The sequence below is a fragment of the Apostichopus japonicus genome, chromosome 3, assembly GCF_037975245.1.
Source record: "Apostichopus japonicus isolate 1M-3 chromosome 3, ASM3797524v1, whole genome shotgun sequence".
NCBI classification, from domain to species: Eukaryota; Metazoa; Echinodermata; class Holothuroidea; order Aspidochirotida; family Stichopodidae; genus Apostichopus; species Apostichopus japonicus.
In genome coordinates, this window is record NC_092563.1 from 25,062,037 (window position 1) to 25,082,799 (window position 20,763).

The following is a 20,763-nucleotide window of genomic DNA, read 5'->3' on the forward strand; positions in this document are numbered from 1 at the left end:
TTCATTCATTTTTGAGAGAAATAAGTCACTGGCGGTTGTGTCTACTGGATCTAATTTAATCTCAACTTTCAAGTATGACTAGGCTAGCCTAGGTTAGTATGACTACAGCCTATGACTTTATGACTAGAGTTGAATAGTTTCTTGGTTTACACTTGATATTGGAATTCTGAGTGAATCGTCTTAGGACTTAGGTTTTTGACGACCAGTCATTGGATTTTGCACTTCATAATCATATCTCAAACACATTCAAGTTTAGTATAGCTGGGTTTTTCCCCATTGGACTTAGGCCCTAGATCAAAATATCACAAAATATTCTAATACTTCTAGCCTAATACTAGTGTAACTTTTAAGTAGCCTTGGGCTAGTAGCACATACTACATAGTATCGCCTTTTGTTGTTGGTTAAGACTAGGCCTAGATAGCATAAGGACTCAAGGAGCAAGGGATAGGCCTAGCTGAATTTCTTCCTGATTCACTGAGATTTTGACACAAAAAAAAAGAAGAGAGTAACTGACGTTTTGTTTGATTGAAATCTTGCATAGTTACAGGCTTAACTTTAGCTTAGGTTAATGTCACTTGACCAAAGTTAAGGAAACAAACGTGAACCGTTACTGTTTGGTTAGACTAGCATGGGCTAGGCTTATAAAGTTATACTTATATTAGCCTAACATGCTACTTCCAGCAGGGAGCGAGCTCTGCTACATCTTACTGCTTAGTTAGAGAAGAAAAAGCATACTTGGTACTATTACTAGTAACGTAACTCGAGGCAAATCGTTTACTCCCATTTGGTTATTGAACTATTCCTTGGTCTGGGTTGCTATTTTCCTTTTTCATGCTATTATTACTGTGAAAATACAGTCAGATGTTTATCTTTCTTAGGTTTATCTTACCTGTGGCAGTTGGATCGTGAAACAAGCGTGGCGATTTTGCACTAGTTGCACGTGTGCTCTGCACATAGAAACCTTATCAATTTCTATCATGCTATGGCTCTGCACTACCAGACTTGACGATGTCGCAATCAGTCCTAAAATGAACTTTGATCTCCTGACCTGTTTCAAATTTGTCGCGCCCTGGAAGGTGTCGCACCAAAATTAATTGTTCCATTGGCTTATATACACTAATCTCGTCCCTTTCAAGACCTGCCGAAGCATGGGCGGCGATCATGGGGGGGGGGGGGGCGGGGGACATGTCCCCCAGTATTTTAGGTGGGGGAATATAGTATCTAGTATGGCTATCAACAAAAATGCTAGAAAATAAGGCGTGAGATTTGGCGGTGGCTAAAACTTCATGAGGTAAATTACTCTTCGTGGTCGTTTCTGTGACCTGTGACCGTATAGTAAGTTGTCACTCATGATTATTATCATAATGTCTGTAGTGTACATCTTGTGTATGAGTGTAAGTACGTACAATCATATATATGCAGGTGCGTATCCAGGGGGGGCGTTGGGGGCGCGCGCCCCCCGGGTAAGGAAAAGAGGAGAGAAAAAAAGAGAAGAAAAGAGGGAAAAGGAGGGGGGAAAAAAGAAAAGGAGGAGAGGAAGGAAGGGAAAAGAAAAAGAAAAAAAGAGGGAAAAAGGAGAAAGGAGGGAGGAGAAGATAGCCAAGACCTAGGGAAGAGAAAGAGGAACAGTCATAGTTAAAGCGCTGATCCCTATTATATACACAGGTAGCCAGTGACAGATCAAGGATTACGGAAGGGGTGTGCGCCTCACCCTACCCCTTACATCGACAACTCCATTTTTGACGTTTCCATTTTTCCTCTCTCACTAATGTATCTATATAAATACTATATATGGTCTATCATAACGCGTGTGTGTGTATGGACGCCTTAAACAATTGTAGAATTGTGCTATATGAAACCAACTGTGGCTGGTCTTGAACTCGACCGAGTCGTCGGGGAACATTTCGGGAAGGGGGCGACCGCCCCCCCCCCCCCCCGAGCAAATTTTCTTTATGACATCGCTAGTAATTTCAAAATAGACAATGCTTAGATGCAACTTACAAGGCCTGGGAAGTGTCATTTCCAGCGATCTGGGAGGCATTTTCGGCCAAAATTTTTCTTGTACGCTTCGCGCCAACCCATGGTGGCGCTTCGCTTAGATAGTTTGCCTACAGGCAATTACTCGCTACACGCCTGTTCGAATTTGTAAAGCAAAGAGCAGATATAACATCATATCAGTGAGCATTGAAATGCATTTTCCACGATGAACAGCCTCAAAAACTGTCTATGTGTGTAGTCAAAGGCGTAGGAGCCCAATTGGATTTGGGGGCTGTAATGGCTTGCCCGAAAAAAAGCCAAAATTTTTCGCGCGTTCAGCATATCGATGCCAATATCATATAAGCAAACATCGGTCATTATATTGCATGGCATCGTGTACCGCACGGTCCGTGAAAGTTGCACAGTATACCGCCAAATGCTAATGTAAACAACCAAATATCTTATGTAGATGGAGAAAAAGCATACAGATCCATTTATGTCAAAACTCTCTTTTACAGTAGTAATGTCAGCCAAGCTTAGAACTTTATTTTAATTACCACGGAGATCATTTTTAAGCTATTCATTGCTATTTATTTTTCTTTCAGTAGGTGTCCGAAAAAAATTGGAAAAAATTTGGTTGCGGGGGGGGGGGCTGCAGCCCCCGCCTCCTACGGGACCTACGCCTATGTGTGTAGTGTTCGGTTTCGATATACCTGATATCGGAAATATCTGCTATTTTTCTGTTCCTTCAACCAAGTTTTACAATAGCCATTATAAGAGGTTTTAATATTTCTACACCAATAAATTAACTGTGTCGGAATTTTCGAAAATTTCCTCACCAACATTATTCATCATACCTTCCTCTACTCGTGCAATTTGTACCTGTCTGTTAGGGGTTCAAGGAGGTTTTTCTATATTGGTTATCCGTAGATTGAATTTTGTGCAACATTATGGGTATGTTTTGAAGTGATTTTATTCACGAGAAATGTGAATTTTCAAATTCTCAACAAGTAATGGGCTTAAAACCTTGAAAAGTGGGACTTTCGGATATTGTGGGCCGTGACGAATCACCTACAAAAGCAATCATCCATAGGACATGCAATGAGGTCGAACATGATGTGTGACTGGTGACAATCTTCAAAAAGGTTATGGATGGAAAAAAAACTTTTGGGAGATACTTGGTTCTCAGGCAAAAGTGTACATCTGGTTGCTCATTTTCAAGCCCGAGAAGTGCCATTTCCGGTGATCTGGGGGGTATCAAAACCAAAAATTTTCTTGTACGCTCCGCGCCAACCGATGGTGGCGCTCCGCTTAGATAGTAATTCGCGCCCCCCGGGTTAGAAAATCCTGGATACGCGCCTGATATGATCCACATCGATATGGGTTCACTGTTTTTTTTTCTATGATATCGCTAGTAATTGCAAAATAGATAGTGCAACTTATGGTGGCGCTACGCTTAGATAGTTTGCCTACAAGCTTCGCCCCTATATATATATATATATATGTATATGTGTGTATATATATGGGAATAACGGAAAAACTGTTAAACAACTATGCTGCATGTAGAGAAAGGCTGGATCTCGAGTGAGATACAATAATTGAATTAGGTAAGTGATTGGAAGTAAAACAGCCAATGTTTGGTTTTTGCAGAGCTTTCGAGCAAAACTAGCTCTTCTTCAGTGCATGATCACCGAAAGTGACAAGGAGTAGCAGGAATTGAAACTATTTTATAGAGAAGATGTCGGCATGGTTGTAAAGGCAAAGCGACTTACTGATTTCTGCTGAATTGAGCAGAAGTTTTAGAAATTCGGATTATTTTAATCCTCGTCGGATTATTTTAATCCGATTCCGTCGTAATTGTAAAGGAATTGTTTTGGTTTATCTGGGACGGCAAATCGTTTCTGATGTTTAAACCGAATGGTGCCGTGGTCTTTAGGTTTAGTTCCCAGAAATTTTCTTTCGCTTTCCTAGATTTATCTGTCCAAGAATCGTTCTGGTCAATGGCAATAACACGCAAATTCTCAATTGAATGATTTTGGAGATTGAAGTGATTTGCAACAGGTTGGTAGATCTTTTTTGTTTTGATCGCCGATCTATATGTTGTGTCATTCTCATTCTAAGAGTGTTTTTTGACTCTCCAATGTATTGTAAGTTACAAATATTGCAGTAGATGAGGTAAATGACATTTTTGGATAGGCAGTTAATTTTGTGCCGAATTTGGAACGTGCGTTTGATTTGATTGCTCTGAAAGGCCCCGGTCGAATCGACAAGTAAGCACGTTTTGCAATTTTGTGTACAGGGCGATGATCCTGCAGTTTCTGTTTTGCTTTTCCCTAATGGGGTGTCATCCCGAAAGGATGCCCGAACTAAGATGTCCCGTAGGTTGGGTCTTTTAAAAGCGATGACAGGTAATTCTGGGAAAACTGATTTCAGGCGTTCGGTGCCTTGAAGTAGGTGAAAGTTCTTCTGAATAATATTAGCCAGTGGTGGGAGACCAGGGTGGAATTCAGTAACCAATGGTACCCTTTTGGAACTGGTTTGACGAGTTTTGTACGTCAATGTTTCGGTACGGGGTTTGCTTTTAGCTTTTTTGATGGCATTTTCAATAGTACCCCGAAAATACTGTCTGTTTAGGAGGTGTTGTGACAGTTCTTTAGTGCGTGAATCAAAATCGACTTCAGAGAAGCAAATGCGTCGAATGCGCAACGCTTGACTGTACGGAATATTTCTGGTACAGTGACGTGGATGGCAACTGCTTGGTAAGAGGTAGTTGTGCTTGTTCGTGGGTTTATTGAACAAGTCTGTTTTGAGTGAACCATTTTGTAGGGTCACAGTGGTGTCCAGGAAGTGAACGCCATGTCCAGAAAAATCAGCAGTGAATTTGATAGTGTGGTGAAACGAGTTTATGTCATCAATGAAGAGTTTTAGATTTGCCTCACCATGGGTCCATATCATAAAGATATCGTCAATGTAACGTAACCACGTGTGTGGTTTCAAGTTTTGTCGAGATAGAAATTCTTTCTCGAGGTTTCCCATAAAGATGTTGGCAAAAGACGGTGCCATTTTGGTACCCATTGCGGTGCCATGAATTTGGAGGTAGTGTTTGTTGCCAAATACCAGATTATTGTTGGTTAAGATAAGTTGCATTAATTCGGCCAATTCTTTCTTCGTGGGGGTTTTGCCACGTTTCGGTTTGAATGCTTTTGTGCAGGCCGAAATGCCCTCTTCATTAGGGATATTTGTGTATAACGAAGACACATCCAAGGTAACTAACAGAGTAGATAAGGGAAGATTTTTTATTTCCCCAATTTTCCGGATGAAATCCGTAGTGTCCTGCACATAGGACGGTAGGGCCGAAACAAGAGGTTGGATGAGGAGATCCACGAATTTGGAAATTTTTCCAGTCGCTGTACCATTACCCGATATTATGGGCCTCCCGGGATTGCCTTCTTTGTGAATTTTAGGCAGAAAATGAAAGCGACCAGATTTTGGGTCGTTTTCCAGGAGGATTTGGCCTAACTTGCGGTCAATGGAACCGTTAGAGACTATCTTTAGGATGACTCTTTTCACGTTTTGTGTGATTTCTTGAGTAGGATCAGAATCTAGGAGTTTGTAGTGTTGAGGGTTGCCGAGTAGTCTGTTGGCTTCCTCTCTGTAGAATTGTTTGCCCATAGCGACAATTGCAGAACCCTTGTCGGCTGGCTTGATGACAATGTCATCGCGCTTCCGGAGTTCATGAATGGCCTGTCTCTCAGTTTTGTTGAGATTGTCGCGGAAGTCTGGGGTGGAGGTCTGTGTTTTAACATCCTCTTCAATGGCCGAAATAAATGATTCATGAGGCGCACAATGGGCCTTGGGTGGATTCCACGAGCTTTTTGGCTTAAAATTGGAATGCAAGTCGTTGGTTTGTTGCGTTCTGTTATTGCCATTTTCGTCGGCAAAAAATTCACGGAGACGTAAGCGTCGATAGAACAGATTTAGGTCAAGAGAAAGTTTCTGAGCGTTAAATTGCCGTCGTTTAGGGCAAACATTTAGACCTTTGGAGAGTAGGTTTGTTTCTCCTGCCGAGAGTTGGCAATCAATGGTAACAACTGCACTTTTGGTGGTGTTGCATGCGGTCTGTATCTCTTTCCGACGGAATCTGCGAGACCTGGTTCTTTTTGAGGTTTCAAGTTGGGTTACACCAGAAGACTTAACTCTTTGCGTGACATTATCCCTCTTCAATTTGTGACATTGTCTTGAAGCTAGGGTATGTGAGAGGTTCAAGCAAATTTTGGAGGTGGAGTCAAGCTTTCTTTCGAACTCGTTCTTGGGGAGTTCTTTTTGCAGTTTTCTGGTTTTGGAATCAATTTGCTGGTTAAGTTCGTGAATGGTTTTGCGACAAATACTTATTTGCACAGCCATTAATTCAAGCGAAGCATTCTTAAGGATTCCTTTCCAATTGGCAAAGCTGTCGCTATCAGAAAGTGGTAAACCAGCACGGACCTTGATTTTAAGTCCTTTTGGTACCGTTTTTTTTTTTTACGGTATAGTCTGTAGTTGGAAAGATGATGCCGATACCTAACCCGTTTTTCTGAAAGGCGTCGAAGCGTTTTCAAAGTTTCAAAGGTGCTCTCCATTTTGAAGCATAGTTGGATCAATTAGATACAAACAGTGAAAGATATAGATAGGAATAACGGAAAAACTGTTAAACAACTATGCTGCATGTACACTGAAAACTTGAATTGGTTCACCGACTAACAAAACGTTAGTCCATCTGGTGCCTCTCCCGACTAACATAGCCTTAGTCAGTTGCTATACCGACTAATTTATTCCTTAGTCAGTTGGATTTCTTAGTCGGTCATCTTAGTCCGTCAGCTTAGTCGATCAACAATTTCTCAGTCGGTAAATGTATATTAGTCAGTTACATTAGTTGGTGACAATAGTCGGTCTTTACCGACTAATTTATATGAGCCACCGACTAGTTTATAGCAGGTTTTACATTAGTCAGGACGGTGCCTCTCCCGACTAACCTTTCTTAGTCGGTATCGACTGACTAGTTGCACTGACTAGATTCACTGAAAGAATTAAACCCGACTAGTTTCACTGACTAGTATCACTGAAAGAAAAGAGAGCAGAAGAAACACAAATAATGTGTACGTTGGCAGTATTTATTTCTGATAAAACTTCTGATGTCTACAAAAGGCTGACTTTCGACAGATAGAGAAGAAATCACTGTAAATAAAATCTGAAAATCTGATTTTTGTTTCCAACAAAGTTAAGACAAGTTAATAGATCAAACATGAATCGCAATAGTATAGCACTGCACAATAATGCAAAGTTGAATCTTGGGCAAGGGTTCCTCATGACTTTCGTTTTAAAGTGGTACCCCAAATCGACACCAGTTAAGTCTTCACTAACAAAGAGTGTTTCTCTTAACTACAAATGGCCTCCCACTTGTCTTCAGGAAGCCAAAATCTGCACCATTATTGACCTGTGAACAGAAAATATGATATACGTGTAAGCACAGATACAGATATAGCACATGATAACTCACATTATCATAAACATACATTTACATTAAAATTTTATAACATATTGGGAGGTATACATTTAAATCTAGGTTCCTCAAATTATAAGCCAGGAATAGCAGCTTTTACCAAATTATTATTAGCTTTGCACAGCATAACACCAAGTTATTTCTCAAAGCTTAATAATTATGTTAATCATGTTAATAATGATCCCAATAGACCGGGATCCCAGAGGGTTTGGTTAGCTGGGAAGGTAACCAATTGCCTTGTACATCACAATGTTCACAGTGCATTCCTGTATATGAAACCAGACGACTGGCAAACTGACTGTGGTGGGTGTGGCTGGGAGAGCAATTTTAAAGTCACCTGATAGCTAACCTAGATCAGTTTTCATGGTAACACATCAAAGTAAGTACAATATGTCAGGTATGGCCCCAAGAGCAACAAATGGCCATTGCCAGTAATTATTGGTGGTGGGGTACCCCTGCCAGTGATCTATAATTGACCCCTCAAGGCTGACCTAGGTCAGCTCATGAGGTAACCACTTGAAACCTACTGGAAAATGTTGGTTAGGGCTTCAGATACAACTGATGGGCATTGCCAGTAATTTTTATTGGTGGGGTACCCCTGCCAGTAGACCCCCAAAATGCCCATCCCCCATTGACCTAGATGAGCTCATGATGTAACCAGTTGAAAACAACTGGAAAATGGTATCACTTCATATGTAAGGGATGGGAATTTCCAGTAATTTATATTGGGGGGGGGGGTACCCCTGCCAGTAGACCCCCAAAATGCCCATTCCCTCATTGACTTAGGTCAGCTCATGAGATAACCAGTTGAAAAATTACTGGAAAATGATAGGTATCACTTCATATGTAAGGGATGGGCATTTCCAGTCATTTACATTGGTGGGGTAACCCTGTCAGTAGACCCCCAAAATGCCCATCCCCCATTGACCTAGATTAGCTCATGAGGTAACCAGTTGAAAACTACTGTAAAATGATTGGCAGGATTCTATATATATGTAAGGGATGGGCATTTCCAGTAATTTATATTAGTGGGGTACCCCTTCCAGTAGACCCCCAAAAAGCCCCCCCCCCCTCATTGATCTAGGTCAGCTCATGATTTAACCAGTTGAAAACTACTGGAAAATTATTGACAGGATTCTATATGTAAGGGATGGGCGGACTCTGGCAGTGGTGGCCCACCAATATAAAATACTGGAAATGCCCATCCTTACATATGAAGTGATACCTATCATTTTCCTGTAGGTTTCAACTGGTCAAATCATGAGCTCACCTAGGTCAATGAGGGGATGGGCATATTGGGGGTCTACTAGCAGGGGTACCCCACCAATAAAAATTACTGGCAATGCCCATCCCTTGTATCTGAAGTCCTAACCAACATTTTCCAGTAGGTTTCAAGTGGTTACCTCATGAGCTGACCTAGGTCAGCCGTGAGGGGTCAATTATAGATCACTGGCAGGGGTACCCCACCACCAATAATTACTGGCAATGGCCATTTGTTGCTCTTGGGGCCATACCTGACACATTGTTCTTACTTTGATGTGGTTACCATGAAAGCTGCTCTAGGTTAGCTATTAGGTGACTTTAAAATTGCTCTCCCAGCCACATCCACCACAGTCGGTTTGCCAGTCATCAGGTTTCATATACAGGAATGCATTGTGAACATTGTGATGTACCAGGCAATTGGTTACCTTCCCAGCTAACCAAACCCTCTGGACTCCCGCTCTACAGATCAGTGAAAATTTGACCAAACTTATGAAGCTTGCATGTAAATGATATACTAGACTGGTTTTTTTTTTAAAACAGGTTATGAAAAGTATCTTAAATATCATTAAACAGTTGGGTACAATAGTTAAACTCACTCTTCCATCTTTTTTCTCTATGGTACTTGTTCCTTTGCTTTTTGGACTCTTGGATAAACTCTTTTGTTCTGCGAAGGGTACCAATATATCATCTTAAAACATGTCTTTAAGCCATATATAACACAGTTCTCCTCTTCTGTTGTTGCCTCCACACTGGTGTCGTACATCACAGGAAAGCTCACCCTTGACTTAGATATTTGGCTTTTCAATTCCTGCTGGAAGAAAGAAACAGCAAAGTATTCATCATTTGAAAAAAAAAAATAATAAAGTTGTCACCACAAAGTTATGTGAGATTTGCTTCCACTATAGTCTCAAAAAACAATCCCAAAGTTTGAAGCAGACTGTATAAAGCTGAAAATTTGAACGAGAGTGTCATCACCATTGCAACCAGAATCAAATGCCCAGAATACAGAGATAATAAAACATGGGCTAAATCTTTGTTTGTTTTTATGATCTTTAAAAATATAACATTTTAGAAACAGAAATGCACTGAGCCAACTTATTTATAGGCCTAATCGTTTTTAGTTGTTATTTTGCTTGCTCACATAACAAGCCTGTTTAGACCTAGGCTAGAGGAGAATCAGTACTTTGTTACACTAAGTTTGTCTTCGGTCGTTTTGATATAGTCTTACTAGTAGTACTAAAGTATATAATGGACCGGCGAAGACTAGAGAATACCCAGAGTTTTAGCAACTGCGTTAAACTGTATCATCTGATCTATTATTTACGCCAATGACTTTCATTCAATCTAGGATCAAAAAGAGAAAACTAATTAATCTTAACCTTTAAATTTTGCTACTAAACAGATATGCTTGAATTACAAATAAATGTCAAAAAAACATCATAATCTAAGAATCGATGCATATACATATACATAAACAGAATAATTTGAATTCGCGCAAGTGAACCCTGCACTACATTGGACAGAAAAAAAACGTGCAATTAGACCAAACTAAACATACTAAATTTTCCGTTACTTCTACATAAAATATCAATACAAATACAACAACTTACTCTTTTGGCAGTATACTAAAAGCACATGTTATAATAACTTCAGACTATCAAGCTTTCCTGAGAAAAAACGGTTAATACTTCTTACAGTAAGCAAGTCGACCGTGAAGGAATGTCGCAATTGTTTCCTGGGCGTGACCGGAAATTAAATACTAAAAAATGATAAATGAAAAGGTTAAATAGAACTGAAGCGTGCATCCTGACTGCTCATAAAAAAATATAATACCGTTGACTAGCCAACATAATTTGTTCAGCCTACTGTGACTGTACGTTTGAAGGTCTAGCCTTGCTTATTCAATATCACAAAGCCTACCCATTTAGATTCACATGGGAAATTACAGGAAATCTTTACCAAATGAGTGTAGACTTCAAATAAACTATTGAGACTTATAGTTCCAGCATTTGTTTGGGAATAAATAAGAAGATTATGTGCCACTGTTCAATCTAGCCCAATACACACATAACACATTGTTAATTGGTGTTTAGGATGCACACTTTAGTGTTGAGAATGCACTGCAGTACCCAGTAGAAGCCTATAGGCTACTCACTGTCATTGCATTTGTGTATTGCGAAACGCCAACGTGACAACGGTAGCGTTACACTAACCATAATACAGTACTAGTGCCAGTGGCCTAACAATTAACTTTAATTTTACCTTCAAGTTAAAGGAATAACAGGTAGGCCGATGATGCAGTTAATACCTCCATTCTTCTAAAGACCTTCTTGGGTGATTTACGGTTGAAAGTTGCTTAGAGTGATCGTATGAAACTATGCCAAGCCCAGCAAGCTGCCGTTGCCTCTAGGTTTCCAAATTGAAGTGAATCGAATTGGGTTAAAATACATTAGTCCGTCGACACCGACTAAGCTACGATTATGGCGTAAATCGGGTGTCCGTATCGTTCTTAGTCCATGGGTTAAAATACATTAGTCCGTCGCCACCGACTAAGCTGCGATTATATTTTCCTTAGTCAGTGTAAACTAACTAAGAAGCAGCGATCAAACGAAGATTTTTGCTAGTCCGTGTGCAGTGACTAACGTTACAGACTAATTTAACGTTAGTCCGTGGCAATATTGACTAGTTTATTTTTTCAGTGTAGAGAAAGGCTGGATCTCGAGTGAGATACACTATAAGTGATTGGAAGTAAAACAGCCAATGTTTGGTTTTTGCAGAGCTTTCGAGCAAAACTAGCTCTTCTTCAGTGCATGATCACCGAAAGTGACAAGGAGTAGCAGGAATTGAAACTATTTTATAGAGAAGATGTCGGCATGGTTGTAAAGGCAAAGCGACTTACTGATTTCTGCTGAATTGAGCAGAAGTTTTAGAAATTCGGATTATTTTAATCCTCGTCGGATTATTTTAATCCGATTCCGTCGTAATTGTAAAGGAATTGTTTTGGTTTATATATATATATATATATATATATATATATATATATATGCAATGGAGGTAAACGACAAAGGCAAATGAATATATATATATATATATATATATTCATGAATATATATATATAGCCTATGTATATATATATATATATATATATATACACACACAAAAATTGGCGTTGTTTAGCTACAGTTTGGGGCCAGTACTTATCGCACTGGATTCTTCCACATTATGAATTCATTTGAAGAAGTTTCTCGCCCTCATCAATCTCCATCTGACATAGTTGCCCAACGGAGTAACTGATGCGAATATTTCAGCAAACAAATAAACAATATATATATATATATAAATGAAAATTGTAATGAGTTGGAAAATCAAGAACAGTGAAAAAACTTCCAGCCTCCACCGGGATTCGAACCCGGGCCTTCCGCTCTGTACGCGGACACCCTAACCAACTAGGCTATGGACGCTGATTGTATGTCCAGAGGTTCGAAACCGGTAAGGAAGGTCGTAATTCCACTGTAGGCGTTTGTCACCTGTATCGAACAATACTAGTTCTGTTTTTGGTGACATATTTTGCCTTACTCTAGAGATCAAACATGATGCTAACCAACTCGAAAATCATTTGTGATTCCTGAAGCCGGATCTCGAAAGAGATACTTTGAACAGACTTTATGTTAATGCAATGGAGGTAAACGACAAAGGCAAATGAATATATATAAATGAAAATCGTAATGAGTTGGAAAATCAAGAACAGTGAAAAAACTTCCAGCCTCCACCGGGATTCGAACCCGGGCCTCCCGCTATGTACGCGGACACCCTAACCAACTAGGCTATGGACGCTGATTGTATGTCCAGAGGTTCGAAACCGGTAAGGAAGGTCGTACTGTATCGAACAATACTAGTTCTGTTTTTGGTGACATAGTTTGCCTTACTCTAGAGATCAAACATGATGCTAACCAACTCGAAATCATTTGTGATTCCTAAAGCCGGATCTCGAAAGAGATACTTTGAACAGACTTTATGTTAATGCAATATGTATGTATGTATATATATATATATATATATATATATATATATATATCTATATATATATATGTATATATATATATATATGTTTGTGTATATATATGGACAAAATATCACGAAGCGCGCAAACAATTTTTGGGATGAAAGTTGCTAAGGGCTGCACCCAAGCAAATCCCCCCCCCCCCCTCCCCCTGTGCCGAAGCATAGAAGTTTTCAACTGCCATATCCTACCCACGCCATCGTAACCAAGTCACGGTTAATCGATATAGGCTATACTAGCTTAAATCAGTTAACTTTAATTTAAATCGATTTATATACCAGTTTAATTGACAACATGTACCAATTTTAATTCACTTAGGGTCACGTTAAGTCGATAACCACCAGTTTCTAAGCGGCTAAAACCAATTTAAACTGACATATAGGCCTACCAATTAAACTCGGTATATGTCAATTACAATAGTGATTGAAATATTCGAAACCAAGCTTTGTTAGGAATGCACATGATACACTGGTTTCTCATTTTGTTGAAATATCATGTTTGCGGTACGAAACTAAAAACTATTAGACTAACCACCCCCCCCCCACCCCTCCAATGGATCCGCGCATGTAAATTGTAGCATTGAACAATGTATGGAGAGAATTACACATAGCAATTGGGTAGTGATCAGATCAAGAATGGAAGACGGCTTTCACCATGGTTGGCGCGTAGCGCACAAGAAAATTTTGGGTAAAAATGCCTCCCAGATCGCTGGAAATGGCACTTCCCAGGCCTTGTAAGTTGTATCTTAGCATTTTCTCTTTTGAAATTACTAGCGATATCATAAACACATTAAAACAATTTTAAAAAATCATTCAAGGGGGGCGGCTGCCCCTTCGCCCCCCCCCCCCTTGGCTACGCGCCTGATTCTCTGCTTTCGTACATAGCCCATGCAGTTACACAAACACTACGCCGCGTGGCATTCCTGTCGATTAGAGATGCACACCCTCTTTCATCTCTATTTATATCCGTCATATGCATGCCATTGTAAGACATTTCAGGAGGAAGGAGGTATAATCCATTGAACACCTATATGTTCTTAGCACAGTGGAGATCCTAATTTCGGACTGATTCCCAAAGCAAACTCGGCAGAGTAAACCTTTACACGATAGCACATAGTACATTGTCCTTTGCTCAATGCGAGAAGAGCGGTTACCATGAGTGCTGTAATATTTGACAAAATACTTCTTATGATGTTTACTCTACATTCTGACAAATACGCACTATTTGTTCACGGGATTAAGTACTGGCTTTCGATATGCCTTCAATGATCCAACATCCATAGTCGATATAATGGCGTATATATACCAGTACAGGCTGAGCCAAGGAGTAGATAAGTTGCCAAATCCTTCAAGTTTTACAACACATAAGTGGCTTGTTTGAAGTCATTTTGAAGCGAAGTTGATGCTTCACAAAATTTCTGAAAATGTTCTGCATCTTTGGGTCAAAAACCACATCCTTGCAGCACTTGGTATTGCTACGTATTTTTTTTTTTTTTTTTTTTCGGGGGGGGTAATGAATTTGTGAATGCATCTCGCAACATGACAGAGTATGACGTCATTATGACAATTAAGCTGCAAATCATTTGCCTGTTTTTGCTACATGTAGAGGGCCTGACGTTGCGATCCTAGCAGGTGCTTTATTTCAGATGCCGACTGTTTATCATTTATTTCTTTGTATTCATAATATTGAAACCATTTATCGACGGAGAAATATTATTTCCTCACAAAAGTAGCATTTGCATGAAATTCTCAGTACAGCAAACAACGGTAGCTAAACATGTACACTCCAAACGTATCACCTTTCAATGATACAACGAACAAGAAGATTATAATATTACAAAGTAAAGCTTTTGAAGAACCACGATGACATCACAGCCCCCCTATATAGACTGTGATGGAGAGTTTAGTTAATTAATATAGTTGACATTCAAACAACCGTATCTCGATTTAAAGACAAGCTATTGAGATGTGTTACTGCAGTTGGCATTCTGGAATGTAAGTTACAAAGCCTGCGACCAGGAATGTCCCTTCAAAGATATGCGTTTAACTCTCCGTTGCCAATTTCCAATGGCGTATAAGCATATCAAACTAGAGATTGACCAGAGGCGGAAACTACAGTTGACAAATTTAAAGAGGAACCAAGTGATATACGCAAACTGGTAACATTTGCATTCAATCCATATCTACTAGTTTTAAGAGATAACGACGTTTGGAGCAGTTGACACGGTTTGCACTGGCAGAAGTGAACTTGAAGTAAACTGCAGGTGTGGCGTCACATCAGGCCACTATGAAATTTTGTTGGTATGTTTATAATTTTCTTCAAAATTTATATTTCGCATTTCCTACTGCAAAACTGGGATACATCCCAGTATGGTTATACACTACATTGTAAACTTCACATCGCCTAAGATAAGGTTGGAAAACTACTTTAATCCAAAGTCAAAACAAGACAGTGAAAAAAAAAGTAAAACAAAACGTTTTGCTGTTAATTTGCAACTATATGACATCATACCTGTTTGCTACAAGTTCACTTTGTTACGAACTATGACAGTATCAATTGTCGATATCTCGACTTATGCCATGCATGTGAGCATTAAATGCACATTTCAGCAGGATGCTCAGAATAATTATTCCTCTTACATCAATCAAAAATAGACTTTTCGTCCGGACTATCCCTTTAAGGTTTCATGTATATGCCTTAAAATATTAAACAAGAACATTAAGTACGTGGTTTCATTTGGTCTTTCCATTCTGAGATCCGTCAGAAAGATAATGGGGATAAACAAGCTAGTATTTTTCGCTGGCTCGACAAAATAACAACATTTGGTAACATCTTTCGAAAGAACATCATAAATTCCCCAAACGACAATTCCCCGGGCGTCGTGAAAGCCGGAAGCACACATTGAACAACAAGTAATCTTGTGATCCATGCTTAGCTATATATGTATACTGGCATCCGTCGAAATTTCCTTCTTCTATTTCCAGCACTTTTGTTCAGCATTTGTCAGCAATATTCAAGCAATATATAAAACAAACGATCAAATTTAAATTTCGAGGCAAACGTTGACATTTCAAGATTCGAAGTATACGGAATATGTCCGTGTTTAAAATGTTATAGGGTAAAGCTTAGTACGAAATGTCGTGATAATGTAAGGTCAAACTTTCGAGATAAAAAGTCGGAATGTCGAGTTTAATCATCACACTTATAACATATATGTAAAACGTCCACATTTTGATCATATTTAATCTGCATAGGTAAAAGAAAAAAACGCAATATTGAGAATAACGTTAAAATTTTAAAAAATGAAAACGTTTACTCAAATGTCGAGTTCGAATATTGTAATTTCGAGGTAAAAATGAAATTTCGACGTTTCATAGCGAAATTATGACAAAATTATGGGGTGCAGAGGGTGGGATGGGTATTGGAGCTCCAAGTCCAAAGTTCGAGTTGAAGAAACGTCAACTTTTTCTTATTGAAATACTTGATTTTGTTTTTTGGTATTTCCAATTACCTGCGGTAACATCTGCAATATCTACTGACCTTTCACCCAGCCTGTTATCTGATAATCCGGTTCGCTACTCCTATCCTCGATGGATACATACAGGTGGTGACGAGACGAGTCTTTTCATGTTCCAGAAAACTGGAAGAATTTTCCCGACCATTTTCGCGAGAGAGCTCAATGATATCCTGACAGCCAAAACATTTTGGGTGGGCTAATCCCACTTCCTCCCTCTCCCCAGGTCGATGGTGTCGCCTTGACACCCGCCCCCCCCCCCCCTCGTACACAAACAAACACCACTGTGGTTGATGTCAGCCTGACGATCTTTCTTTCTCTCCTTGGATATAGCGGCTGTTAACTATTTGGCACGCGCACTTGCTCGTGCTAAACGCGCACGTACGTTGTAGCAAACTCGGTGCTTTGTAGCAAACACATAATGATGTAGCAAAACAACAGAAACCTCTCGGCCTCCGTAGCTATCTGTGTCAATTGAACCTTCTCTGTGGATCAATTTAACGTTTTCCTATTAGGACTAAGGTATTAGACCATAGAACCTTGATATGTCTGTGCTCATCGAATTCCTCTGTTCATCGTAGATATCGAACAGTTACAAAGGCACTCGTTACGTTTCGTTCGTTCAACGTGGAGGGGCTATATAATGAGTTGAAGTCAGAAGTAACCAAAGAGATCTGATCCCAACTGTAAGTACTATGCACACGTATATAAGCCTAGAGTTTCAAAAAAGATATGTGACGTTTGTAGTCGTTTAAATACATAGTTGTATCACCATTAATGTTTATCAATACGTAAGTGTGTAATATACTATACCAACCGTGTACACCCTTACCTATTCACATATATAGCGTTATATTCAACTCATCCGATATTACAATATACAGCGAGATTGGTGACTTTTATGTTGATCTAGGCCTATGTCGTAAACAGCGGTTGAATCATAACGAACACGTCAAGTTCTCTTTGCGATGGGTGCAAAGTTTTGTCCAAGGCGCCTAATGTATAACTTGTTTCAATGCCCAATTAACGCCGCCGGTTAGATCCCTACGGACATATATATAATTGAAATCGTAGTGAGTTGAACAATCGAGAATAGTGAACAAACTTTCAGCCTCAACCGAGATTCGAACCAGGGCCTCCGGCGCATTATATGCAGACACCCTAACCACTAGGCTATGGACGCTATAGTTGTATGTCCAGAGGTTCCGAAACCGTCAAGGAAGGTCGTAATTCCACTGTAGGCGTTTGTCACCTGTAACGAACAATACGTAATTCCACTAACGTAATTCCACTGCCGTAATTCCACTATATTTTCATTTATATAAAACCCTTTCAAAAACCGCTGAAAGAACCACAACACTTCTTTCAACGACAAAAAACACAAAACACTACCTCCCTTAGTAAATATATTTGGTTCCTAAAGGTATTAAAGGTTTAACATCAAATGTGAATATATTTAACATAAAAAGCTAGACCCTATACAGTAACAAAACCAAAAGATGTGAAAACTGCCTTTGGGAATAAGTATTTATTATGTGTACACAAGGCAAGGCAACGTTCAACAAGCGCCTGGGATGTATAACCACCTGCAAAAACACAAGAATATTTCTACTCACTCCTCAGTGTATGGCAGTGTGCTCGATACCCATACATGTTTACACCTCCCATAAATAGCACTGAAGTATATATATATATATAAATAAATCAAGATAAATATTCAGGACTGCAGGGAAAGTGCTCTATGCTACAGTAACCACAGTAAGTCCTTCCGCCATGAGCGTAACGAGAAAGAAACAGAGCTTTCTAAACATATATGGGACCTGAAGCGCAGGGGTGACCCTTTCGTTATTGAGTGGAACGTACTCAAGCATTCTAACACACGTATGCGTAGATCCGGACAATGTAACCTTTGCATCGATGAGAAGCTCTGATATCCTCCTGTCTAAAAACCCGCATTTGCTCAATAAGAGATCCGAATTCATCTCCAAGTGTCGCCACAATAGGCTCAAACCAATGAACCGTGCACGTAAGAAATAGGGTTCGTCATGGAGGTAAACCTCCATGGGTTCGTGTTCCTTATAGGATAATACCGCAGCGAGTATTTTGTTCAGTTGTCTGATGATCGCCACCCTAAGGGCGTGAAACTCCGAATAACAACTGTACTTACCAAGGCATATATATATATATATATATATATATATATATATATATATATATATATATATATATATATATATATATATATATATATATATATATATATATATATATATATATATTGGGCAGCTGCATAAATAAGACATAAATTGATTTTGATGGTGGTTATAAATCAAACCAACAGAAGCACTCAACGTAAGATCAAAGTACAGTCGGGAATAGGGTCACATTTATTTCCTCACCTTGCACGCAAAGGCAATTCAGTTTGTGTATCGGTATATCAGTGTATCACAAAACTGTATACAGCGAGAGAAGATATACAGATAAGCTATATGTATATGAATCTAGGCCTATATGAGGCAATTGATGCAACTGAAAATCTGTGTTACTGTGTCATTACTGTGTTATTATGTAAGAAAACTTCGCTGCACAACCACAAGCATCCATGCCATATTATATATACTGCATGGTATATCACTGTTAAACATTTTACAAACTTCGACTAATTAATTGGAATAAAAAACCAAACAATATTACTATGGACTTTAGCCCCACCGCTTAGTAGACGGGAAACAGTTCAAAGTTGGTATTTACTTTTATAGTCAATGGTGTCCACCATCACCTTTCAAACAAACAAACCAATATTAAGAGTACATATTAGCACAACCTTGCGTTAGCGCTAATTATAGACGACTTTTGTTGTATAACTATGCCCCAGAAAGCATTATCGGACGTCTAAAATTCTACTCCACCGGGTTCCTAAACTAGAGGGCCCCTCCCCTTCCCCCCTCATCAGAGTCGACGCCTCCCTCCAATGCTCACGAAGTCAAGCTTGTCATGGGAACATTTAGTATGGAGTTGAGAATGAACATCATGGGTTACAAGAAACCAGACGAAGAGGACTGTATTAAATGGGTCTAGATAAAGGGGTATTTTTAAGCATTTTACCATGTCTGGAAATATCAATATCTGTTCAACCGTATGCTCCATTTAGTTCATACTGGGCATGGTGATGTAACCACTAAATGTTTTCGGTTTCCGGTTGATGATATCCGATTTCGACCGTCTGTACTACAGAGAAAGCTATACCTTGAGATTCCATGCACGTGTCCTTGTCATGAACTCTGCTTAAGAGTTGTCTTCTTCTTTCTGATACAGTTCGGCTTGTATCTTTGGTCTAGTCTATACCACTTTAATACCTTTGTGGAGAATAGATGGATTTACTCCACGGATTAAGTCAGAATATGTTATAGGGGGGAGTGGGGGTGGAGGTGGGGGGTGATTATGTTAAGCAGTATGGGCATTGGCTTTCCTATAGTTCAGTATCCCGAGGCTAGGCTTTTATCAGAGCCTATATGTAGATATCTCCATTCCTTAGAGTGTTGATGTTTGAATTCTGAGCACTAGGTTATGCCCCATTTGTTTATAATAAGTTGGCCAGTACAGGGGTTTTCTGACGTACAACTCTGGGAACAGATTGCCATTCGATTAGGTCTTGATCAGGTTGGGAGTTTGGTAGGGAGTGCATCTGTCACCTTACGGAAGGGGTGCACTGTCGAAGTAGACTAGGACCCGCGAGAAAAATAAAAACAGAGCTAGGCGTCCCTAAAGCCTTTATGTCCCATAACCCCCCCCCCCCCCCCTACCTCCCACTTTTACACCGTATCGCGAAAAATAGGTACACACAGAGAGACGCGGAAACAATACTGAATGTACACTGGATGAACAACTGGATATTCCCTCCCCCCCCCCTCCTCGGCCCTCACCGTTACCCCCCGCCTTAGTAAATTATGACCATTGCGCTCATGGTTTCCAGAAAACAAAGTACAGGCCCGTATCCCCGTAGGCCGGTTCACGTACGGGGGCCGTTCATTCATACCCCTCCGGCTCTCGCTCCAACTCACTATCTGTGCCTCCAACATATGCGTACAACCCCCCCCCCCCACACACACACCCCTGAAGTTATTGGTTCCCCTTCAAATCAGAATTTCTGGCTATAGGGGACTGAGTCAGTCTGTGCTGGGTGATCATCTGTCCGGTGTATACGACAGTATGATTATGATAGTAACTGCAGTAACCATGTCTATATCGTAACCGTATACAGACAGATACAGTAGCTTAGCTCCCTTGTGTCATGTGTCGGTGATGCATGTCACAAAGGATAACTTACGGTCCAATACTGAAGGTTAAGTGTATCCCATTGTCAGAAATTATATGGTTTAATGATGACTTGCGTATAGCGTGAATAATCAA

At 39.8% G+C, this 20,763-nt stretch overlaps 1 protein-coding gene, 2 long non-coding RNA genes and 1 other non-coding gene across 55 annotated transcripts in view; 1 reads left to right on the forward strand and 3 right to left on the reverse strand.

The window, feature by feature from the left end:
• Nucleotides 1-1,028, reverse strand: part of LOC139965589 (uncharacterized) — a 31,395-nt gene extending 30,367 nt beyond the window's left edge. For all 50 annotated transcript variants that reach the window (XR_011792313.1, XR_011792312.1, XR_011792316.1 and 47 more), the window contains exon 1: nt 890-1,028. This is a non-coding gene — a long non-coding RNA (uncharacterized lncRNA). The remainder of the gene's footprint in view (nt 1-889) is intronic.
• Nucleotides 1,029-6,702: 5,674 nt separating this feature from the next.
• LOC139965591 (uncharacterized) lies at nt 6,703-11,421 on the reverse strand. Its single transcript, XR_011792342.1, has 3 exons — nt 11,042-11,421; nt 9,376-9,590; nt 6,703-7,450 (listed from the first exon to the last, which is right to left on the reverse strand). It is a non-coding gene; the product is annotated as an uncharacterized lncRNA (long non-coding RNA).
• Nucleotides 11,422-12,167: 746 nt separating this feature from the next.
• Trnac-aca (transfer RNA cysteine (anticodon ACA)) lies at nt 12,168-12,240 on the reverse strand. Its single transcript has one exon. It is a non-coding gene; the product is annotated as a tRNA-Cys (tRNA).
• Nucleotides 12,241-14,811: 2,571 nt separating this feature from the next.
• LOC139965596 (carbohydrate sulfotransferase 15-like) overlaps nt 14,812-20,763 on the forward strand; it is a 46,471-nt gene continuing 40,519 nt past the window's right edge. The window contains exons 1-2 of one of the 3 annotated variants that reach the window (XM_071968130.1): nt 14,812-15,139; nt 16,935-17,039. The gene's annotated coding sequence lies outside the window, so the exon portion shown is untranslated. Of the gene's footprint in view, nt 15,140-16,632; nt 17,040-20,763 lie in introns of those variants that run through there. The other 2 variants (XM_071968128.1, XM_071968129.1) reach the window with 2 other exon arrangements.